The sequence below is a fragment of the Mirounga angustirostris genome, unplaced genomic scaffold (assembly GCF_029215605.1).
Source record: "Mirounga angustirostris isolate CCGP_5_RB_7025 unplaced genomic scaffold, mMirAng1.0.hap1 SCAF_2, whole genome shotgun sequence".
In the NCBI taxonomy this organism is placed as follows: domain Eukaryota; kingdom Metazoa; phylum Chordata; class Mammalia; order Carnivora; family Phocidae; genus Mirounga; species Mirounga angustirostris.
In genome coordinates this window covers 95,110,694-95,137,348 of record NW_026991710.1, presented here as the reverse complement: position 1 = coordinate 95,137,348, position 26,655 = coordinate 95,110,694, and the positions used below count along the sequence as shown (strand labels likewise).

General features: G+C 35.9%; 1 long non-coding RNA gene across 1 annotated transcript in view; it reads right to left on the bottom strand.

Moving 5' to 3' along the window:
• Positions 1-6,636: 6,636 nt before the first annotated feature.
• LOC123848301 (uncharacterized) overlaps positions 6,637-26,655 on the bottom strand; it is a 206,091-nt gene continuing 186,072 nt past the window's right edge. The window contains exons 3-5 of the long non-coding RNA XR_006791757.3: positions 17,563-17,790; positions 7,853-7,931; positions 6,637-7,136 (exon numbers count right to left, since the gene is read on the bottom strand). This is a non-coding gene — a long non-coding RNA (uncharacterized LOC123848301). The remainder of the gene's footprint in view (positions 7,137-7,852; positions 7,932-17,562; positions 17,791-26,655) is intronic.

Genomic DNA, 26,655 nt, shown 5'->3' with positions numbered 1-26,655 from the left:
AATCATGGTTTTCCTTTCTACTTGTATCTCCTTTCATTCTCCACAAATGAGAGTGTAATTATGATGTTTCGGTTCAGCATACATTATCAGTTTGGCCATTAGACACCATTGTCACCAGCAGCGGGGTATTTGGTGCCTTCTGACAAATTCCAGTATTTCACTGTGATGACCACTACTGTTGCCATTTTTGTATGCATTTCCTTAAAATAAAATGATGAGCAAAGGTTTGGGATGCAAGTCACTTAACCAGGAGGTAATCACAGAAAGCACAAGTAAGAAAATGGGGAAAGAGATACCAGAGGAAGAAAACAGGGCTGGCTTTGTGGGTGTGCAAGCTATGCAGCCACTCAGGGCCTATGCTGAGAAGGGAGCCACACGTAATTTACTGCACAACTGTCATTATTTTGAAATTCTTAGTAATTTTATCTTTGAATTTAAGTTTTGTAAGTGAAGTCTGATAGAACAATGAAGCATGCATGTGAGCAGAGGAAATATGAGCAATATGCATATCTAATATTTTTTGCTACCCCTTTACATATAGCTTTTTTCCATGTCCCTGTGTACAGAATACCAATACTGTGGGAATTCAGTAAGACTCCCAATAAGACATGTAAGGCTTCCAAAAAAAAAAAAAAAATCAAAAGCAGAACTGGAGTTAGAAATAGGAATCTAAAAAAGGTAATGTATTAAGGAAAGAAATAACATTTCAAGGACAGGAGATGGGGAGAAGAAAAAAAAGGGGGACAGAGAGCGAGAGAAGAAATGGAGAGAGAGAAAGGGAGAATGAGTTAAAGAGCTTAAGAAGTCAAAAATGTCACAACTGCACTTTAATAAATGGACAGGAAACTTTTTATAATATTTTTGAAAATGCTAGTTTTCTGAGGAATTTCTATAATACTTCAAGGTGGGTAATTAACTTAACTCAAGATTTGTGGAAGGAAATAAGATGTTCAAGAAGGATTATTAATTTTATCCATTTATTAACCACAATGCCATACTAGGTTATAAGAGGAAGTCAGAATAACTTAAATTTCTAATTTTAACACTTAATGCCTCTTGATATGACTTTTAGAAAAACACTGAACTTGCAAATAAGTCCAATTTTATGTTATATGACATAATGACTTTGACTATGGCCATAAAATAATAATCAAGCCTGAGATATAAGCAATGTTAATTTAGTAATAGTATTTATATTTAAAGGACACATAAAGTTGGGTATCCGGAAAATATACCCCAGGTACTTTTTTTCAGAAAATGTACTGTGAATACAAATATTTTTATACCAGATTTATAACATATTTTCCTTATGGAATATCAGAGAATTCAGTTAAGCCAAAAGAAGTAAACAAAATTCACTTATAAACTGAAATCATTCAGAAACAACATTGCCAACTTCAGGACATACATGTTTACAAGTTGTATTTGGCAGAATAATAGTGCCCTTAAAGATGCCCATGTCCTGATCACAGGAAATTGTGAATATGTTACCTTATAATAGTAAGAGGGATTCTATAGATTTGATTAAGTTTAAGTGCCTTGATATAAAGAGATTATCCTAGATTATCCAAATGGACTCAGTCTAATCACATGGATTCTTAAAAGTGGAAACCAATAGAAGAGAGATGTCAGAGAAATGCCACGTGAGGATTCAACTCATCATACCTGGGCTTGAAAATGGAGGACAGAGGCTAGAAGACAAAGAACACAGCTGCTTCTAGAAGCTGGAACAGCCCTCAGATTATAGCCAGCAAAAAATCAAGGGTGTCAATCCAAAACCTCAATGAATTAAATTCTGTCCACAACCTGGATTGGCAGGAACCACATTTTCCTCTATATTCTCCACAAAGGAACACAGCCTACCAATACTTCCATTTTATACTGGCGAGACCTGTACTGAACTCCTGACCTACAGAACTGTAAGATAATAAATTTGTGTTGTTTTAAGCCATTATATTTACAGTAATTTGTAACAGTAGCAATAGGAAACATTAGTGTGCTCATGTCATTTACTTATCTTTGTCTACTCTGTACAAACTATTTATCTTTTGAAACAAAAATTTGGGTTGAATTTTCATAATATCCTATTTCCTGTTTTATTTACCCTACAATGTATTGTGAATATCAGTCACAAGAAGCAATATAATGGTTGAGAATTCAGTTTATAGAGCCAGGCTGCCTCAGTTCAAATCAATGATCTATCTTATTTACTGATCTGTCCTCTGTTTGTCTCTATAAAACAAATGAGAGTGATAAAAATAGTACTATTCTAGCTGGTTAACACAGGAATATAATGTGTTATTATGTGCAAAACAAACCAAAACAGCATTAAATACACTGTAAGTAAAAAACATAATAGTCCTTAAATGTTATTATTATAACCCGTTCTGAATACAGATCTGTCTGTACCTGGTGCTAAAGTTGCTAGATAACCTTCCATTGTAAAGTAAGCACGTTGCATAATACAGTTAAAACAATCCCTAACATATTTAGTTTGTGTTTTTTCATGTGTGTAGCTTTTGCTGTGTAACCAACCACTCTGAAACAAAATGGCCTAAAACTGCAACCATTTAATTAGGTCATGATTTTGTGGGTTCTCTGAACAATTATTCTGAACTGGGCTAGCTCAGTTCATCTCCGCAGAGCTCTCTTTTATCTGTCATCAGAAAGTAGATTGTCCAGTGATTGGATGTTCCAACATAGCCTAATGTGAATGGTTTGAAGACTGTCAGCCAGGTTGGTGGAGTTACCAGGCCATGTGCCTCTCATCATCTGGTAGACTAACTGGTCATATTCTCATGGTGGCAGGAGACCCAGGAGCTGCAAGAGAGGATGCGCCCTCTGTGCAAGTGCTTCTCAAGCCTCTGCTTGCATCACATTTGCTAACATGGTATCGACCCAAACAAGTCACAAGGCCAGAGTGGCAGGGGAGTTCACAAGGCAAGATTACAGGGAGAAAAAAAATTTTGGCCATGTTTGGAATCTACCACAAATATGATTTGCTTTTACTTTTATTTTTTTTTTAAGTTGATGAACAATGCCAAATGAATTTACAATCTTAACTTGTCTAGAAAAGCTCAGATGTGCTTTCTCTAAGTAGGATTTCTCTGGCTCTATTTATTCAAAGAAAATATTTTTAATAATTCAGTTTCTAAAATCATTGTAAAGATAAATATCATAATATTAAAGTAATATATGATGTGTAATATGTAATGCAATATTTGGCTAATTTCTTGTTAATATGAGAATTTATATAATTGTAATATTTATTGCACCATGCCAAATTATGTATAACATCCAGTTATAATTCTTAAATTATTCTCAGTGATTTTTTTTTTTTTGGCCACACATATTTTAGAATCTATTGAATTTTTATAATTGAACTACATTTCATTGTTATTGCTTCCATTTTCTTACTCTTCAGTTGCAATGATAAAATGTCTGTACTTAATATTAGTGCTACGGACCATCATGCCAGTAATAGAACATAATAGAAACCACAAATTAAACATTGTGTGTGTGCACACGATGCACGTGTGTATGTGAGTTTAAAGTAGATTGATCATATATATCGACCATAGCATTATAACTACTGAGAGAATTCTGCACAGGTTTCCATTACCCATTGCTAGTGTCTTCTTTGCTAAGCCCTTGGCAGTACTAGCTGTCAGACTTGCAGAGACTCTTATACAAAAACAACAATAACAACAACAACAAAAATTTATACTATCACCAATAACAAAGCAAATTGATTTGTTAGCACATACTGTAAAAATGTGCTAAGAATTCTGGGAGAGTTCTGTAACTGTTTTCAAACATAGTATTACTTGATCTACACAAAATTATGATTATTTTTCTAAATAATCATTTTATTGTTTATATTTCCCTCTAGCCTTAAAGCTCTTGGAAAGAATACAAATGCCCTTAAGCTTAATAATCTGACTTCTTAGTTATGGAATGGTGTTGATTTACGTTGTATACACTTACATTTGAAAACACTGTAAAAACATATGTGAATACTAGTAATCTTGCAATGGTCCAAATTATGAATTCTATAAATTTCAAAATGTGATTTGTTCCCTTTTGTTCTATAGTACATGTATTTCCTAAAGACTGATGCCTTTTGATGTTGTATATTAAGAAGAAAATCAAGAAATTTGCTCTCCTTGAGCCATGTATTTTTTTAACTCTTCTATTTGGGAATAGCAACTGTAATATCCCAAAACATTTCTTACTGAAGCCTGTATTGTTTTCACTGTTGAAGACAGAATTCTGGATAAGAACATGAAACTATGACATGGGAAGGAATAAGTACTCAATCATCTAGACTCCAAGTAATGCCCTTTTAGGTACAATCCAACATATCTTTTAATCCTAATCAAACTTGTGCTGGAGCCAAGGGAGACATGTGCTTATATGTCACATAGAGAATAAGCATAATCAAGGCACCTGGTTCAGTGAGCAAATATATCATTTTGAATCCATGTGTTCTCTTGCTTGAAAAATCCAGGGTGATTTCACTGCAAACCAAAATGCAGAATAAAAGCAAAATAGAATGGTTTTATCAGGTATTTGTCATAGAAAGGAGGGAGTTTCTCAGTGTTTCAGAACTGCTCAGCTTTAGAGGAGCAAATGAAGAACTGCGGTTGCTTGAAGTATAGCCATGCGTTATAATTATAGACTTTTCTCTAGCTTATCTTTGAATTAGGAAATTCCTTAGGCAGAAATACTAATGTATGTCTTACACATGTATATATGTAAACTTCACAGATTTGGAATACCTTCTTCTTACGTTGAGTGGGTATTTTATTCAAAGAATGTGTGATCAACAAAAATAAGATAATTAAAACTTGTTTGAAATTAAAAAGAAATACCTAATAAGATATTTACACAATTCAGAAAAATTTATTTAATTATTCCCCCTTCCTCATCTCTCCTATTCTGTTAATAACTCACACACAAAGCGGCTCTTTCCAAAAACTCTTGTTTACCTGTTATTCCAAATTTCTCTGACTAATCTCTCCAACTCCTGCATTTCCCTCTTGACTTTCTACCCCTGCCTACCCCTTCCCTTACAGTTTCCAGTGTAATTCCTCTAGGCTCTCACTTGATCCAGCTCTCCTCTCATTCATTACTTTGATCTTCATAATGAAGCCCTGAAAAAATAAAACATGAAATCTATATTTGAAGTTCGGAGGTGGGGTTGTTTACAGAGAATTGAAAGGTAGATGAGCAATATCGTTCTCCTGATATGTGGGTGCAGGCAGAGATTGTGATCAAATGCACTCATTACTTAATGTTTTCTTCTCAATGTTTTGCATTTATCAGCTTATTAATCTCACAATAACCCAATAAGGTATATATAATTATTACTATTTTACAGATGAAGAAGCTCATATATCCACAGGTTAAATAATTTCCAAAGGACCCACAAAAAGAAGCAAGGCTTACTTTCAGGCCTAACTCTAGAAGCCATACCTTTAAATGTCTAACTGTGGTCCTGTGTTAAACTCACTTATGCCAATATTCTTAGCCCCTGTCACACATGACTGACATAACTGGGAAAGAAGATGGAATGGTGTTGATTTACGTTGTTTACATTTATATTTGAAAACACCATAAAAACATATGTGAAATACCAGTAATCTTGCAATGGCCCAAATTACGAATTCTATAAATTTCAAAATGTGATTTGTTCCCTTTTGTTCTATAGTACATGTATTTCCTGAAGACTGATGCCTTTTGATGTTGTATATTAGGAAGAAAATCAAGAAATTTGCTTTCCTTGAGCAATGTGTTTCCTTGAACAATGAAAGGAGAGTACATGTAGACATGTATGCCTTGCTTAAAGCTGAATGAAGGCAACAATCCCTTAATAGTAAGATACCTATCTAGCATAAAGAGCCAGGTACATTAACTCAATGTTTGTTTTAATTACCATGTTTGAAATAAAACATTCATATTAACCAAATAAAACATGGCAACACTATGCCAAATATTTTTATAAATCACCACAATTTTTTTTATATCCTATTATTCAGCTTATATTAAGTTTTCATTTGTTGACCATTAATGCCACTGTATCCATGTGCTATCTTTGAAATTCTCCCCTAAGAATTATATTTTGGATGCTATTAGCATTCCTGCACAGCAGTCTAATAATAGTTTAGTGACTTTAATTTTTCTTATAGAAAAAGGTAATTGAAACATAAATGTTTATTTTTTTAAGATTTTATTTATTTGAGAGAGAGAGGGAGCAGGGGAGGAACAGAGGGAGAGGCACAAGAGGACTCCACACTGAGCGCAGAGCCAGATGCAGGGCTTGATCCCGTGATCCTGAGATCATGACCTGAGCCGAAATCAAGAGTCAGATGCATAACCAACTGAGACACCTAGGCGCCCTGAAATGTAAACTTTTCAATAAATTTTGGGAACTGGAACCTTAGTATTATAGGAATCTAAATTGTCAAGCTCTGGAAAGCATTCAGCAAGAATAATTTGCTAGCTCACTAGCTTATTGATATTGAAATACGGATTATGAAAATATTCCTAAAATGACTTCCTTGCTAAGGAAAATATAAGAACTAAAGAAATTCCTTAATTTCCAAATTTTTCTCATAACCATTGAAGCATTTGTTTTAAGGATATTATTTTCCTTTGTTATGTTAGAGAAATATCTGTTCAGAATTTGTGAATTATTCATAAATTATTTTTAATGAAGCCACAAATGTTACTTGTTAAAAAAAAAGTGTCAATTAATTGGTTCACTCTTACTTGGTAAGAAACACTGCCCAGATGCTAGCCATTCACCTGGCAAAATGTGATCAGGTGAGATGGTGAGAATGGAGAAATACAAACACATAATTAAATAAAAAAATCAAATATCAGGCCTTACCAATGAGTAATAAGAAATATAGAATCAGGGGTGCCTGGGTGACTCAGTCCGTTAAGCGTTTGCCTTCTGCTCAGGTCATGATCCCAGCGTCCTGGGATCGAGCCTCGCCTCTGGCTCCCTGCTCCGCAGGAGTCTGCTTCTCCCTCTGCCCCTCCTCATTGCTGGTGCGCGCGCGCTCTCTCTCTCTCTCTCTCTCTCTTTCTCTCACTCTCTTGCTCACTCTCAAATAAATAAATAAAATCTTTAAAAAAAAAAGAAATATAGAATCATAAAGTAAACATATGTTGATATGGAGACCAGAGAGTTCTTATACAGTTAAGATTTCAATACATTTGCATAAATCAGTTACTGCACTAGCTGGATTGAATTAGTAATAATTATTACTAATATTATACATATATAATTACTATAAGAATTATTACCTATAATTCTTTGCCTGTTACATTTTTTTTCATGTATCCATTTTTTGAGTACCTACAATGTAGCAGCCTTTGAGAAGCTCATAACCTATGTAGGGGACAAAAATGAAATAGACTCCCTGGTATGACAGAAATAATCACAGCATTCCATGAAAGCATTCAAAAGAATACCTAACCAAATTGTTTGATAAATTAAAGCTTCACAAGATATGTCATCCAAAGTGAATAAATAGAAATTACCTATGCTCTGATCTGTAGTCTGGAGTGAAGAACAAGTGAAACATACAGGTGTCTTTGAGCATGAGTAAGTGGTAAAAGATGAGGAAAAATAAGTAGATTTTGAGCGTGGTATTTTCCAAGTCATACTCTATTGTTTAATTTTTCAAGGAATAATAAATCTTTGAAATATTTTTAGCTGAAGAATAAAATGATCAGATTGGCATTTTAAAAAGCTTGATTTGGTGTAAAATGATTGCAGGAGGGACAGCTTGGTACATAGAACAGTTAAGAAACATGCATCATAGAGGAGATTGCTCACCTGGAATAGTAACCTAATATGGGGTGTCAGAATCCAAACGGTATAAGATCACTCACCCTTCAAGTAATACCTGAAGATCCTTATAAACAAAGAGAAAAAAAAATGTTAACTTGCCAAGTTAACAAAGATCAACAGAATAAATTCCAACTCATGTATCCCTTCACAGTATATCATTCTCCCACTCTTATACTTCCTAAAATACTACGTAGACTCTGATATAATAAATTAATAAATGTTTATTAAACTTTTACATCATTACAAAACATTAATTCTGAAAACCGAAGCCTTGTTTGACTAATAGATATATATCATCACTAATCTCAGAGAGAGACTATGTCAGTACCCTAGGGACCCTAACTGTGCTCTCTCCAAAAGAATGAAGGTTATAATAGAACGTATCTTTAATACGATTGTTCAGAATGCCTCAGTGTTTCGTACATGATAAAGCATTAGAGACCTATAAAACATATGCATTTTTAGCAAGTCTATTTTACATGGCTGAAGAATTTGGAATTATCCTGCTAATTAGAAGCCTTTTATAGAGGAGAATATAAAGATACATTTTGGAAGGAATAAAGTTAATGCACACTTCAGGCATTATGAAACAACTGCCACAACTTTAAAACAAAAGCATCTTTTGATAAAGTGAGATTATGTATGATATCATGATAAATTTATTTTTGATAATTTGATATTATTTCTCACATTAGAATAAAGAAAAATATTGCAGCATTGGCTATTACCAGGCCTAAAATTTTAAAGATAATGATGTGAATTTTAAAAAAATACTATTTCAGTTGTTTTCCTTATTATAGACTGGTCAGTAGAAAGTTATTCTTCTCTCAGCTCCCTGGAAATAAGATTAATCTTGGCATCTGTTATCAGGAATGCATCAGTCTCTTGCCCAGTTTGATGTCTGGGAAGATGTGTACCCTGTTGCCTCTTTCTTTATAACTTAATGCAAGCGTGGAATATAGAGAGGGAGGTAGTGACAGGGCTGGCAAACTACCACTGGGGGCCCAAACTGAGACACTCACTTACTGGAAGGCAGCCCCACCCATTGGTTCATGTGTCACGTGTGGCTTGTGTGTGGCTTTGTCCACAGCTGCTTTTGTGCTATAACAGTGGTTGCGAAAAGTTGAACAGAGACTGTATGGCTGCAAAGCTTACATTACTCGCAATCTGGACCTTTAAAGAACAATTTTGCAGACTCTAAACTGAAAGGTAAATGGAGGTAGCCTCAAGGCTCTCACAGTAGGGTTCTGAGTACGGTCACTTGTCATTTTTTTTTAAAAAGATTTTATTTATTTATTTGAGAGAGAGAGAGAGCGAGCTAGCACGAACAGGGGGAGAGGCAGAGGGAGAAAGAAAGGGAGAAGCAGATTCTCCACTGAGCAAGGAGCCCGATGCGGGGCTCGATCCCAGGATCCTGGGACCATGACCTGAGCCTAAGGCAGACGCTTAACGACTGAGCCACCCAGGTACCCCGAGTCACTTATTCTATATTGGGTATCAAAACTCAAAATACGCATGCATCAAACAAGAGTGTAGATCCGTCAGTGATAGTCACAAGAGACTTAGCAATGTCCTAAACATGTCCGGATATTAAAATGTTCAACAAATGACCTTTACTTTCAAGTGTGCAAAACAGTGTGTGTTTAGAGAATGAGATATTTTATAGCAGTTTTCTTGTCCTTTGCTTCCAACCTTGACATTTCTGCCTACATTCAACCCATTCTTGATATAAAATTGATTCAAATAATATGAAATCTCAAAATAAACCTTAATTTTTAGAAGTGATTTACATTCAAATGGTTAGTAAAACCATGATAGTGGTATTTAAGTAACAATCATTGAAGTAGTCAGGGACAAAAAAACAATCAGTCCAACATTAATAAAAACTAAAATGAGCCAAAGAAAAATCTACTTGACTAATATAAGAAATACATTTTATGTTTTCCTATTTTCCTTTTATTTTTAGTGTGGGAAACTAGCTAATGTATAAACTAAGACTATGTCACCTAAAACAGTTGTGAGAGAAAATTTACTAATGGTATCTAAAAATCATCATATAAGTAATTTATAGACATTAATTTTGACTTTAATTTTTAGATGTTTTCAATAGATATTTTCATAAAACAATAAGTAAATACTACTGGGCATAATATAAAATTATAGTATAAATTTAAATACAGCAGTGGATAAGCATGAAAATCGCACCTGCCCTCCGAGATCTCTGGAAAAGATTAGTCAGCCCCAAGATGCATGTTTAACTAGAAACTTGACCCTCGGGCCACAGTTATGACCATTAGCTAATAAGCCTCCTTTACAAAAGAGCAGAACTCCTGTTTCATTTTGCTGTGCCCTGGGGATGGTAGATGTTTAAGAACTCTTTACAGTCCTATGGGACCTTTGAGTGTAAGCCCCACTGGCCACCAAGCCAGGCAATGTAGAGATATCCCCTGGTAGCAGTCACATAAATTGAGGCACCAGATAGGAATATGAGCTCTTTTTTGGGGGTGACACTGATTATTACAATCCCATGGGACTAGGAACATACGTGCTCCTGGACTTCAGAGCCCAGTGATCAAAAGATGTCACCTAGATAGCAGCTGAAATAATTGGGGCACCAGATGTATGTAAAAGCTCCCTTCTGGGAGATACTGGTGCTCTGGAGAATGGCAAAGGGAGAACATAGAGATGGTGCCCATCAGTCTCCCATCCCTGGAGCTGTGTTCAAGCCAACTCCTAGACGTGTTTGTGAAATTAGAGGTCTGCCCCTCAGGCTGATGCTTTAACATAAGCAGCAAGCCTCCTTTACTTTAAGTGAGGTCATTATTAGCTGCCTCTGAGCAGGGCCCTTGGATGGGTGAGTCCCAGTACACACACCCTGTAAGGGCTGTGTCTCAGATCACTCGAGTATATTGTGGGTCTTGGGACAGGAGCTCTATTGCTTTTCAAAGTTAGATGTTTTGGAGGTTCATCTTTCAAGTGTATGTCTCAAAAGTTGGAATGTGCAAAGTGGATTTGAATACTTTGCTCCTCAGGGAGAAGCTCTAGGTTTTGAATTCCCTCCTGGTTGTGGGATGCTGCACTGGGGGTGGGCTTATTTTGAGATTATTTTGAATGTCCTGGTCTCACCTACCCACTTTGATGTGGTTCTCTTCTTGGTTGCCTGATGTATAGCTGTCACTCATCCAGGCTTTAGGTTTTTATAAGAGAAATTGTGTAGTTTTTCCTGTAGACTCAGTGTGTCCATGGGAGGAGATGAGTTCAGGATCTTCCTACATCACCATCTTGAACCAGAACGTCTATACAATCTCCTTAAGCAATTTTATTCCTTTCTTTTCGTTCTTTCAATTTTTTTCTTTATTTTCAAATTAACACCAGGTATCTAAGGGCCTCTTCAAAGCAGTACTTTCCTGAATTAATTTAGATTAGCATATGTATATATGCTAATCCAGATACAACAGGATTGTACAAATTCCACCTTGACCTTCAAGAAGGAAGTCTAGGGTACTTGTGTCATCCATCACAACTTTGGCCAGTGAGTTGAGACTGACATATGTATATATGCTAATCTATATATATGCTATATATATGTAGCATATACATATATATAATATATATATTCTTTTGTAGCTCTGTTAAGTTTATAATTTAGACTTAGCTGATTTAGACTGGCTTTCCACTAAAATAAATAAAATGTATATGTATTTTATTAGGTTAGTTTTATTCAAAAGTTATCCTCAGTTAATTTTCCTCAGAACTAACTTATACTTTTTATAGAAACAAGTTCACACATGAATTGTGATAAATATAATCTAAGAATAGTCTCTGTAGGCATTATTTTGTTAATGCTCTGTAGGTATTATTAATATGTAATAATACCACAATAGTATGCCATAAAATCAATATGTTCTAATTAATTTATTAAATATATACAGCATTGCAAATTATAAGAATTGATGTTTCTATTATAGCTTTTATGAAAATTATATACCTTAAATTATTTTGGAATCCTAACAAAGAACTTCAAAACACAATGTTTCAGTTTTTATAAAAAACTTTCAGGTTTGCATTGCTTTTTTCAAAGACTGCAGATTAATCACCTGGGAATTTTTTTTTAATGTGCATTGCTTTAGGTTGTACATAAATCTTGTAACAAAGTAAATCCCTATAATTCAAAGAACCAAAAGTACTTTTACTTCAGCATGCTATTTTCCCCTACAGCCCTGTTGTTGCTGATTACTCTCTCAGTTTAAATTTGAAATAGAAAAATAAGCTTGCCAAGTTTAAAATCAACACTGGTGTGGTGAACTCTTCTTACTAAAAAACATGATTTCAGTAAAATTCCAGGTGTTGCTACTCATTGAAAAAAAATTATTCTTAAGTAGACATTAAAAATGAGGATACAGGAAATACTTTCTATTCTGTCAAAAAATACACTTAGAATGTAAATTCCCATTGGGCACTTTAACAGTAATAACAAATGCCATGGTTGTATATAAATAAGGCACTATTGGGAAATGGAGACCAAGGTTCTAGGTCTGTTTCTCCTGGATAGAGAAGTAAATGTGGATATTAAAACCTGTGAAAGGTATGAGGTTTACCTACTCTCAATCTACAGTGTAGCCACCCAGTCTCATAGATGTTGGCAGAAAATATGAAATGCCTTGGTCTAACAGACTTTTACTCAGAATACCAGGTAGTATGAGTTTCATGGTTGCATTTGTTGCCCAAATCCCCAAGCCCCCTGGGGTCATATGGAGTGGGCCAGGTAGATGCTGTACACACAGTGAGTTTACATCATAGTTGAGTAGCCCTGAGCTAAGGAACCATCCCAGTCATATAAATGGGCTGCTAGCAAACCTGCCAATCTATGTCCAGGAGGGAGACATTATCTTTATTAGTTTGGTCAGGAAGCAAATTTACCCTGTGTCTGGGCAGGGAAGACACTATTTACTATCCTACTAAAATGTCTGTTATACAGACATCCTTAGAAAGGTAGTCCAGGAAAAAAAAAAAAAGCCTTTGCTTAGAATAACAGGAAAACATTAGAGATTCATGGAAAATTATCTTCCAACATTACCCACCCATGTTTCTACACCATCTTTGCTTCAGGTAAATTTATCCATGGGCATACCACTCCCTCAGCTACTATGATTCATCTGCCCAACAGGAGATGCTATTTTCCTCAAACAGCAATGCAATCAACAGGATTCCAAGCAGCAAGGTAAGGCCAATCTGCAATATTGACTTCAGCCATGCTCTCTGGGGTTCTTGATAAGCAAATGTGCAAAACCCTCAATATCTACCATATAAAGCCGCATTACTTTATTGACATTTCCACTTGTCCTGAGGCATTAATCCAGAAACAACAGGATTGTACAAATTCCACCTTGACCTTCAAGAAGGAAGTCTAGGGTACTTGTGTCATCCATCACAACTTTGGCCAGTGAGTTGAGACTGACTGGAATACCTTCCAAGGCTGAGGTGTTATTTCCTTAAACACTTGAAGATCTCTTATCACCCACCCAAGATGCAAGTCACTGTGTTCTCAGAAAAGAGGCAGATTGATGTGTGATTCTCACACAGAAAGTAGAGTTCCAAGGGGACAGAGTGCCCCTGAATGAAAGTGTGTTCACACTTGTTGGGTTCCCCAAGTAGGACTTGCATAGGGTTTAGAGTATTTCCTACGTGGTTATCCAGGTGAGGTATGGATTTAGATCTGAGAGGTAATACGGTGATAACTGCTACATATAACGAAATTTTGAGGCCCTCCTACTCTTTCAGTCATTAAGTACAAGTTGACCCACCCTGATATGGAAATATCAGACCAGAGAGTCACAGGGTCTCTATGGGTTTGGTGTTCCATTTCAACAAGAGCCCAGTAGAAAGCTAATAGCTACTTTTTTTTTTTTATTATTTTTTAAAGATTTTATTTATTTATTTAATTGACAGAGAGAGCGAGAGAGGGAACACAAGCAGGGGGAGTGGGAGAGGGAGAAGCAGGCTTCCCGCTGACCAGGGAGCCTGATGCGGGACTCGATCCCAGGACCCTGGGATCATGACCTGAGCCAAAGGCAGACGCCTAACGACTGAGCCACCCAGGCACCCCTAATAGCTACTTTTTAAACGAGTATCCTTGGGGCACCTGGGTGGTTCTGTTGGTTGAGCATCAGAAGCTTGGTTTCAGCTCCTCTCTCTGGGTTTCAGGGTCATGGGATCAAGCCCTGCTTCAGGCTCTGTGCTTGGCATGGATCTGCTTGGGATTCTCTCTCTTCCTCTTCCCCTCCGCCTGCTCACACGTACTCTCTCTCTCTCAAATAAAAAAATCAGGTTTTTTTAAAAGTTTTATTTATTTATTTTACTTAGAGAGAGCGAGAGAGAAAGAGAGACCACAAGCAGGGGAAGTGGCAGAGGTTAAAGGGAGAAGCAGGCTCACAGATGGGAGCCTGACGTAGGGCTGGATCCCAGGACCTCTGAATCATGACCTGAACTGAGGGCAGACGCTTAACCGACTGAGGCACCCAGGTGCCCCAAAATGAATAAAATCTTAAAAAAATAAAAATAAAAGGTAAGGCTGTAAGTCCTAAACAGCAAAGGATCTCCTGAGGGGCGGGGAGAACACTCCTGATAGGGCTTTATTATTTTTATTTTATTTTATTTTATTTATTTATTCATGAGAGACAGAGAGAGAAAAAGGCAGAGGCAGAGGGAGAAGCAGATTCCTCGCAGAGAAGGGAACCCCATGCGGGACTCAATCCCAGGACCGTGGGATCACGACCTGAGCTGGAGGCAGACACTTAACTGACTGAGCCACCCAGGTGCCCTGATAGATGCTTTAGATGGCAAAATCGTCACACATATTTGTATTGACCCCATGTTCAAGTAGTAAAATGTAGTGCTAGGTTTCCTTTTTGGTTGTTGGAGCTTAAGAGACAAGAGTACCCTTGTGCCACTGCCAGAGGGTAGAAGGTTGTGAATCAACCCACATATTCCTAAGAAACTATTTGGCAATCAGGCTCCTGAAGTTTTTCAGGGTTACTTTGGCATCCCTTCTAGGAAAGCTGTAACACACCACAATCAGAACACTGAAACTGAGGCTTCTAACTTGCCAACCAAGAGGAGGACATCATCTACGTAGTGAAAACTTTGGAAACCATAGGGTAGGAGTGTTGGCGTTAAATCCCGACTCACTTCTTACTGGTGGCAAATGGCAGGGCAGTTTATCTTACTATCATTTCTATATCTATAGATCTTCCCTTGGAGGACTAATTTTCTCTGGCACTTATGGGATGTGTAAGTGCAAGCATGTAACACATCAATTTCTATTATACATTTAGACCTAGAAGCAACAAAAAGAGAACACTGAAGTAGCTTAAAGGACTCAACTCTCAAAGTTATATTAGTTTCTTCCCTTACTGTGAACCCTGTACAAACACATTGCATTTAATCTGGGCACCCCTTACACTCCATGTTGCTGAGTAGGATGATCAATTGGGTACTTGTATCCAGCAAAATCATACAAGTGTAAGTCCCTTCCCCATTGAAGTCCTTCTGCATACTTGGAGACAGGTGTATGTACCCTTCACTACCACCTGGACACAGAAAGACTTTGGCCCCGCATTTAATCATCTTTCTTCTTAACATAGCTGACGTTGGGAAGGAGAGGGACATTAGAATGTGCAGAAGGAGGGAATGGCCTTGTGCCAGCAAGCAAGATTTTACATTCACTTTCTGTTTTGAGTAGCATACTGTGTTCTGGGGTTTAGCTAAATACACTTCTGGTTTTGGTCCACATAAAATCCTACATTATCATTGCTGACATAATTTATTTCAGTTTTGGGGACTCCTTGACCCTTCCAGGAGGAAAGTGTGTAACACCTCAAACACCCCTTGTTTCAATACTCACTAGCAGGTAGGGCAGTGGAGAGCCCCTATACCAACCCTTGCTGTTGACAGCTTGGGCAAGAGCATTCACTACCATATCCCTGGGACTTTTCTCTTATCATTTCTATTGTTTCTGTTTGAGAAAGCCATTTCTCTTTCACCACCTCATCTTCATTACTCAAACTGCCAAGAACTGGGAAGAGTCTGACATTTACCCCACTTGCTAGCAAAAAATGTTCACTTGCCATAGTTTCATGGGTACTGACAGGAAATACAAGATACAGTGTTGGGTTAAAAACAAAGAAGAGTTTATTACTCATAGCACTAGTTGTAGCACCTGAAATTTAATGGAGCAGAGGTATTTATACAGATTTTGGAGTTGCTTACATTTTGCTTACTCTCTTAGAAGACTTGCCAAAAAAAAAAAAAAAAAAGAACTACAAAATCAGGTCAACCTACTATCAATTCAAGGCATACCATGAATGCCAGAAAACCTTCATGGCAACATTTAGAAAGACCCACATCATCTGAAGTTAAAGGTAGATTATGCTAAAAATAAGTTGCGATTTAAAGAATTGTACAACCAGAAAACAGACTAAATGCCCTCCCTCATTATCTCTTCAAAGCTAAAACAGGTTCCAGTTGCTCCATATCTTATCTAAAACTTGGTATTCTCAGTCTTTTCAAATTTATCTATCCAAGCAAGAATATAGTAGAATCTTTTCCCAGACTGCTTACTATACAAACATCCTTGAAGAGTCTATAACAAAACCTGCCAACGCTTTGCTCAGAAGATGGACAGAAATGCAAGAGATCCATGGATAACTGGTTTCCAGGAGTGGGCAAATCATTTTTTTTCTTTCCATGAACACCACTCATTTATCACAAACCTTATAATCTCAGTGTTATTTATGTAAGAGAATTGTTATGAAAAATAAATAATGTAATTGACAATGGAAAGAAAATTACTGTCTTATACTTAAAGTGTTATTAAAAGATTTAAAGTAATTATAATGCTATGTATAATATGTCTTAAGTATATGAACTATTATAAACTTTGACTATAATCCTTAATTTTGTTTTATTAGCTGTCTCAATCTCTATTTTGGTAAATACGAACTTATGCTGAAAAATAAAAGTGAAACATAAAAACTTCACACTTTTGAGATCACTTGAACTCAGTGGCTAGGGAAGACACTGAAAGCTTTTTGAGTGAACAAGTTAGACAGTAATTGGATGACCAGAAATTTCTTCAGATGCCATAGCTATTCACAATAACTAAAATGGGCAAGTTTTGAATGTTTCATCACCTTGTGATAAAAGTTAAAATAAATATTAAATTTATATTAAAGATTCCTAAATAACCACACAGTTGGACAAGTCTCTCCTGAATGTATTTGTATTATTAAATACACAAAGACTTCTTCCTTTTTATATGTTATTCTTTTGAATATTAGTTATCTGGCTTCTTGCTGTTTAGAAAGCACAAAAGTTGGGCGCCTGGGTGGCTCAGTTGGTTAGGCGGCTGCTTTCGGCTCAGGTCATGATCCTGGAGTCCCGGGATCGAGTCCCGCATCGGGCTCCCTGCTTGGCAGGGAGCCTGCTTCTGCCTCTGACCCTCCCCCCTCTCATGTGCTCTCTGTCTCTCTCATTCTCTCTGTCTCAAATAAATAAATAAAATCTTAAAAAAAAAAAAAAAAAGAAAAGAAAGCACAAAAGTTGAAGTGAAGGAGTAGGGGATATTTAAACACAGGATACAAATCACTGTATGATACCAGCCTCTCTTTTCAGAACAATGTCAACTATGAACTTACTTTTATCGCAGTGTGATCAAGTAGTGAGATTTTTCATGGCCAGTGTGTTAAATTGACTTGTTGCAATGTCATCTGCCTAGATAATGAGAAATGTTCCCAAGTTCAAGATCTGCACTGGTGTTCCAAACAGGCTTGATATGCCTGTGCTGTGCCTGCAGGTCACAGGTGATGGTTTTCTTGTAAATTTCCATTTATCTTGTAGGAGAATTGCAGAATACTCTTCCTTGGCTGTAGAAAGTTAAATGGAATGACTTAATTTAGATCTAAATATCACAGATGGCAAGACATCATAAAAAGTGTTTTCCTTCAGTATTTGTGTTTGTTTATTAGATTGTATGAAAAATGTTCATGTTTGACGAAAGAATGTTCGTGTTTAGCTTTGAACGGCATTTTCATTTGGAATATTCTTGGTCCTCATATTTGTATCTTGGACTATGTAGTGAGTAATGAGCTTTAACCTTATGCCTTTCCTTCCTAGGTACTATAATCTTCCCTGTGCTGTTCAAGTCTAGAATAAAATAGCATTATTTAAGAACGTTTCCCTGCTCTGTATTGGCTTACAGGTTTAAGGGAAGAAGACGAGGTCATGTTTGTTTTCCTTTAAAATTTTCTTACCAGTCTCGAAAAATATAGTTTCATAAAGATGAATCATTTAGGAACCATGCTACGGGAAGGCATGTTGATAACACAATAATGGTTTCTGTCTTCTAGAACTGGGAGGTGAAATATGATATGATGCCTGCAGCTTTTCTTCCAAACATTTTAGTGACAAATACAATAGGTTTCTGCCAAAAATATTAAATCATTTTTACAATTAAAATGACAAAGAGAAGCAAGAATAGAAAATGGACTGATTCTAGAAGTTAAAACAATTGGAGGCAGATTACTACCTTATAGGAGATGCTATTTCAATATAGGTGCTTTCCTGCCAAAAGTTTCATATTTAAAACAGGAATTATTTAGTGTATAGTCATAAAATTATCTGTGACCTAAAATAGATAGAAAACATACTCAAAGGGGGGCACTTGGGTGACTCAATCGGTTAAACTTCTGCTCAGGTCATGACCTGGGTGTCCTGAGTTTGAGCCTGCTTCTCCCTCTCCTTCTGCCCCTCCCCCCTGCTTCATGCTCTCTCTCATAAACAAAACCTTTTAAAAAAAGATTTATTTATTTCTCCATTTGACAGTTTAATTGGCCCACCACCACTTATTGAAAAGACCATATTTTCCCCACTAGTTTGTACTGACACCTTTGTTATAAATTGTCTACATAGGCATTAAATCCATTTGCATATTCTGCCAGTAGTATACTGTCACTTGTCTTTCTTTTTTTTTTTATTTTTTTATTTTTTAGCAATCTCAACACCCAATGTGGGTGTAAACCTACAACCCGGAGATAGATGGTCACATGCTCCACCAACTGAGCCATCCAGGCGCCCCAATTATTCTAATTTGTAATAATATCTTAATAATTGACATCTTGTAAGGTATTCAATCTGATAAAGGATTCTAAAAATAATAGCAAACAGCATACTTAATAGTGAAGTCTTTAAATCTTCCTTCTAGGATTAGAAACGACACAAGGAAAACCATTATCACTCTCCACTTTCACTTCAAGAGCGCCTTGCTATTTGTGGCCCTTGAATCATTATGTAAATATTATACCAAGCTTATGCATATACACACATGCATACATACATACACACATAGATATTTGTATTTTAATAACTTTGGGCAAAGCAAAGTTGTTGTGTTTATTTCTAAGTTATGCACACATTCTGTGGTAGAATGCATATATTACAAAATATTTTTAATTTTTTGAGAAACCTCTCTGCTGTTTTCCACTCGGGCTGTGCCAATTTACATTCCCACCAATAGTGCATGAGGATACATTTTTCTCCACATCCTTACCAACACTCGTTCAAAATATTGCTAAATGCTTTAGTTCAAAGAAAATGAAAACACATTGTAGAAACACTGACTTCAAGATGAATGGATCTGAAAAATATTGAGTTACCTTCTGTATTCCTGCCCAAACTTTGTTTCTATAAACTGAAAACACTTACATACAAAGTATGATAACCAACAAATACATTTTTTAAGAAGACTATCACTACCTGCTTCAAAAAACCGCCTCTATCCTTACTTACCCAAATACATCTTGTTCAGATGTCTCTCACTAAAGCCCAAGTTTATCTCTTTGTCTCATTGAATTTCCACATTCAGGATCTTTGAAATTATTTTTAATAGGCTCTGAACCCTTGAATTTGCTGAGCACTTTATAATTCACTTTATGGCTCATTGCACTAGCTTTACTTCCTATACTTACTTCCAGCACATGAATCACAAGCTTTGTACTAAGAGATACTAACAACTGATACAACTGCGATATTCTCAACTCTCAGCAAAGTATGGGAATTCAAATTTTATAAGAATAATTTAAATATTGATTTAATGACATACTAGACTTTTTAAAAATTAGATAATAAAAATCCTTTGCAAGGTATGCTCCATGCTCTAATTTGTAATCTAAAAGAATTAATGTGTAGAGTATGTATATCTTCACTTGACTCATCAAATGCCCATGCCTTTAACAATTGGTATATATTCTAAATACTTAGTATGTCTTATGGTTATGATATTTTCATCTGGTATATATTTAATTTTTATATGTATTTTATGATTAGATTATGGAATTTAATCATATATTTTATATGATATGTGGAATTTAATAATATGTTTTATAACTCACAGAAGCAAATATTGCCAAGACAGTTGGTGGAGTCAGATATACTGACATGTAACAGAGTAAAATTCAAGAGAAAGTAAGATCAAATGAAGATTCACAAGTGATTTCTGAATTGAAGGGAGGAAAATATTAAGAAAATTAAAATAATCAAAAGCATGGTATCTAATTAGGCACAATTTATAGACCATAATGAAAAAGAAAGAAATATGAGTAAAATGTGTATGATTTAGGCATTTTAACAAAGATAGTACCCTTTGTATATGTATGTAACAGAATGAAAAAGGAGATTCATAGACAATAAGATTGTTTATTATTTTTGAAATGTATAAATGCTTAGTGAAACTTTGATTACTGCATGTTAAAAATAATATCCCTCAAATGAGAGTCAATAATCGATGAAATTGGTGTCTCCTATTCAAAATGGAAATAGAATGCATTAAAAAAATTTAATGGCTTGTTTACCCAATCATACATAATGCATACATATGAGATATGTTTATATGCATATATATTAGACACTGGATAGATATTTACACATAGCACAATACATATAAATACATACATGTATATTAATATATATTTTACGTATATTAATCTATAACCCAATAGTAGTTTTAATTTGAGGAAGTTGAAGCAAGTAAATGTTTTGATGGAGGTAGGTTTGTATTCAGAGTAGTGATTGTAAGCTAAAGTAATAGTTATAATTTGCTACAATGGGATCACTGCAGTGGGAAATAGTTTACGATATGCAGAGTTGGGTTTCTAATTAGAAAAGGAAGAAATCAATGGATCGCATAACTTCAGCAGAGAAAGTCTTCAGAGCCAGGAACCCTCTGGGGCAGAATTTACTCTGATAAAATGGAAGACTATACTGAGTATATTTATCAACAGAACAATGGACTTAACTTATCAATCTACAACATTTTTGTTAAAGCATATGCTAAACATATTACTAGATAGTCTAGAGTTTTTAATCCTCGGGTCAAATAAGAAGGCTGAATACTCTGCACTGAGGTAGGTCTTCACACCAGTGGCAAAGATAGTGGGAACAATTTGTCTTCCTTATCTGCTTGTCTCTTTGCTCAAGGACAAGATCTTAGTCAAAGGCAAGGCTAGAAGTTATTTTGATGTCTGCATACATGTTTTTTATTTTTACTTATTTTTCAAACTTAGAAGTCCTCCCAAGAGCTTAGATATTTGGAAAGTAAAAACAAGAAAGACTTGCTTCTTTTACATTTTGATCTGCCCTACACTTATCCTCAGGAAATTAAATATAGAGACAGCTGACTTCTTAAATAACAGAAACTGATATTTTTAGGGAAAAAAATATAAAATTAAAATCCCCAAACAGTATTCATCCTGTCAGAGTGATATCTCCTCCTTCCTGAGAAGGCACAAATTATATTGCTTTCTGAATGATTTCACACTCTCACCCAGTGCCCACTCTTTGTGAGGTTGGGGGAGTTTCAATATCAAATGTTTTTGCCCAGTGGCTTCTGATGTTACGGATTATAACTAATTTAGGTTTCCATGCAGAATTGGGACATGCTTTTTTCACATGTATAACCTATATTTGATTCAATAGTTTTCTTCACCAAGAACATCTAATCAGAGTTGAATTCAAAGGCTTAGCAGTAGATTCTATGATTCTTCATTATCTTACTGCGGTTTACTGGGACAGGTTCAAAATTTTATTCTTTAAGTCTTCTTCAAAAATGCTTGTGTGGTGGGTTGGAGGGCAGGCGATCCATTGTGACTGTCTCACTGAGTTTATTGTGCCTGGTTTGTTTGGCTGTTTAGATTCTGAAAATTAGAAGCATGGTTTGTACCACTTTCATTGCCATCTTGACATTTGGAATCTCTTTGACTCCAATTGGATTATTTAGTTATTGTATGTCGTGTCGCTGCCAGGAGCAATAAAGGTCACTTACCAAAAATCCAATTAAAATTTAAACTTTATGTTAATAATCTGTTACAAAGAAATCCCAACATTTTTAGAAGTTTCTTTTCTCAAATCAGGTGGTACAGCATCCAGGTAATTAACAAGCAGGAAATACAATTTCAATTAATGAGACTGTCTTTCTCTTTGCCTCCTTAGCCTCTCCCCCATGACATCTCACCTAATTGTGCCCCCTTTGTGAGCCAAAAGAGAAAATGAATTAAGACTAAGAAAGAAGAGATGATTTTTTGTTCTCTTAAAAGAATATGAACAATTCCTTTTAGAATGTGAATGTGTGCTATGGCAGTTCTATCTCCTCCTGTGAAGGCTACTACTAGAGAAAGAATCAGACCCACTAACGAGTATATATAAAAGACCAATCTAATTTCAATGCCTTAATGAAACAGTGAAAGAATAGAACAGTAATTTTATGAAAAACTTTCTGAGAAATGTGTGGCTTCTGCAGCAATTGCTTTAGTAAAGGCACTCTCAAAAGCATCTTTGAAGGAAGATAGGGAATTCAGTGTTACCTGAAGGGAGATAACTAATACAATGTTATACTTTGCTCACACAAATGAAGTTGTAAAAAAAAAAGAAATGTTTCCTGCTAATTTTCAAAGAAAAAACGGTCTTATTTTATTTCTTGATTAAGAGAATAATGCATTTACACATTATTGAACAATGTTTTCACAGTTATCTCTTCGTATTTAAGTTATAGTAACAGCTTTGTCCTACTCCTTACATTTTCTAGAAATCATTTCTGCAGAACTGGTGGTTTTACATCATGTATGTTTCCGGTGTATTCTTTTAAACACTATCAGCTAAGGATGACAATCCTTATTCATAGTGGAGACAATCATAAAGGAAAAAAAAGGATTAGAGGTTTTCGGTGAGGCTGTTTACATTTTAGCATAAGTCCAGAGGCACAGATGGTCAGACTTGGAAAGCTTTAGCAGTACTACAGTGGTCATATTGCTTTGAAAGACAGTGCTCATTTGATTCTCAGCAAGAGAATGTCCAAAGTGTGTCATTATTAAACCACGTTTTCCAAAACCATCACAGTGAATAGGCAGGGCTTTTAGAGTGTTGCTACTTTATCTACAATCTCTAAGAAGATTTCCCAACCCTCTTCAGTAATCTGTTGTGAAGTCTCAAAAGCTCCACATTTTTGTCCATGTTTCACTTTAATCATCGATGAAATAATTAGAAGCTCCACATTTTTGTCCATGTTTCACTTTAATCATCGATGAAATAATTAGAAGCTATTGCTACACTCAGTAACCTTTCTTTTGTCATTCAGAAAGGAACAAAAATACTATTAACAGGGTCCTGTCTACAAATATAAATTTATTTTATTTTTAATCTATAATTTGAATACCTCCATACTTATTTTAGATGATTTACAACACACACACACACACACACACAACATGGTGGAACTCCAACAGCAAATAAAGTAATTAGACACAAGTAATGAATGGGAGTGGAGGAGAACTTATTTATGCTCAAAATTAGGTTAAATATAATCAATTTTAATAAAATCCTAGTTTTTCTCTTTGTTTCAACAAATTCAAAGTGGAGATACCGTGAATAATTGGCTTTAATAGTCTAAGAAGTGCAAGTTCCTTTTTTAAGAGGACAGATAAAATGTTCAACACCAAACACTAAGAGTGACTTATGTTGTGGTATTTTATATAAGTGATATTGAACAAAATTTAAATAATGTCCTCAAGAATAGTATTATAAAATCTGTAGGAAGCTTCTTCTAATGAGCATTACTAATATCTATCATTGGTAGAAGCTGAGATTGTAATATCAAAGCATAAACCTATGAAGCCACATCTTGAATTTTAAACACCCGTAAGTCCTACAAGGAGGAGTTAGTCAAGAAATGCAGTCCAGGAAAAAATGAACTGAAACTGAAACTAGGGGCACTTGTGTGGCTCAGTCGGTTAAGCATCTGCCTTCGGTTCGGGTCGTGATCCCAGGGTCCTGGGATCGAGCCCCACATCGGGCTCCCTGCTCCGTGGGGAGTTTGCTTCTCCCTCTGCCTCTGCCCCTCCCCCCAAGCTTCTGCACTCTCTCTCTCAAATAAATAAATAAAATCTTGAAAAAAATGACTAAGTTAAAAACTAAGTACTTTTTTTTTTTTTTTTTTTTTTTTTTTTTTGTAGAGAGAAAGAGGGAAGAGGGAGGGGTCGAGGGAGAGGGAGAGAGAGAATTTTAAGCCGACTCCACACCCAGCACGGAATCTGACACGGGGCTCAATCTCCCAACCCTGAGATCATGACCTGAGCCAAAATCAAGAGTCAGACGCTTAACTGACTGAGCCACCCAGCCGCCCCTAAGTAACATTTTTCTATACAGTAGATATTAACGTATTCTTGCCAGTAGAGTCATATCACAAAGTGTTATTTTTTAATATATTGATATCAAAATTATACAAATAATACAATTTTTGTTCTCATATTCTGGTACTTACATCAGGTACTGGGAAAGAAAAGAGGTGAAGGAAAGACAGGGACTGACACTTACTGAACACGTAATATTGGCACAGGTTTTACAGTCATAAAAAATTATTCCCAGGGCGCCTGGGTGGCTCAGTCATTAAGCGTCTGCCTTCGGCTCAGGTCATGGTCCCAGGGTCCAGGGATCGAGCCCCACATCGGGCTCCCTGCTCCGCGGGAAGCCTGCTTCTCCCTCTCCCACTCCCCCTGCTTGTGTTCCCTCTCTCGCTATGTCTCTCTCTGTCAAAAAAATAAATAAAATCTTACAAAAAAAAAATTATTCCCATTATGAAGAAGGGGAGGTTCGAGGAAATTAAATAACTGACTCAAAATCACATTTATGACAATGGGTAAGCATCTAAATCAAGCGTTTCCATCTCAAGACCTATGTACTTTCAACCAGCGTGCAACTGAGAATTGTCCTGGAAAATGCTCAGAGCAGCAATGTCAAGTTCTTACCCAGTTTGTCATAATCCTCCCGTTGCTTCTCCAATATTAGACATTCACAGGCCCCATATGGCTGCACATGATATCATAATTTTCATAAGCACTCAGTATCAATTCATCACAATAGATCTACGATTTGAAACTATTCTTTGCCTACAAAGAATATTTATGTATAAATATTTGGAAAATTAAAATTGAGAACCAGTGGCCAACAAAGACCCTGGAAATAGAAAGGTGAGGAAACTTAGAGAAGGAAAATCTACCTGATCTAACAAAAAGATTCAGTCTGATAGTGATAGGGGGAGAAAGATGTGGGGGACTAGAATATGAAAACTTTATCCAGATAAAAATGTAAGATATTCCAGATTGCAGGGCACCAGATGTTAGCACCAAAGTATCTATTACTGAAAACAACTATAGCACTTCACAGATATTTGTACACATCACAAATGTGTGTACCAGATTAACACAAATTAGTACAATTTGTAGGAAAATAATTTAAAAACCTACTAATTGTTCATATTTTCTTATTAATGAAGCTAATCATTTCCCTCCTCATTTTTTGGAGGCTTAAACTAATTTGAAAGATAAATAAGAATGTTTCAGGAAAAATGTCTATCTAATTTTCCATGTCCCCATTACTTGTTGCAAAAATATACAGAAAGTTGGTAATAACTTCACATCTCTGTTTTCCCTTTATTTCTTCTATTTTTATTAATCATTGAAGCACCTCTATTTTGTCTCTCTCAAAATCTTCAGGTCCTAATGCACGATTTTCTACATTAACTATGAACACATTTTTTCATGCAATAAATATGTCTAATGCTCAGTTGTTAATTTATTTAATTAATTTTATGAAAAGACTTCATCCAGATATTGTGTACTAAAATACTTTATAGATATGGTATAGATACTTTATGGATATGTTCTCAGCCTACACATATTTGGAAGCACTTGGCTTCACTGTTCTTTCAGACTCTAAGCCCTGTTTTTGGTAATTTTTCAATATAATACCATGCTTAAGGCAAGTTATCATTTTTTTTTTTCTGATGTACACTGACTTCTTTGGAAGACCATGCAACGTAATACAAATGCATAAAAAAGCTCATACTCCATTTAGTGTCCTATTTCCCCTGTCATCCCCATGTGGTGCCATCATAACTGCAGGGAGTGAAAAACCCTATTTCCACATCAAAACCATTTCTAGTTCCCTGATACAAGCCATAAATTCCACCTGGCTTGAGGTGTCAGTTATGAGCCATTGTCTTCTGGCACAACATCACAACATTATGTACATACACACACACACCACACACACACACACAGTCTATATTTGGACACACTAAGATGTGATGTAGCACAGACTTGAAGTGGCTCCCTGTCAGTGGACACACACCACTTCCTCAACACCCCCTGGGGCTTCGGGGTAGAACAAGCTTGCAGAGAAAGGCA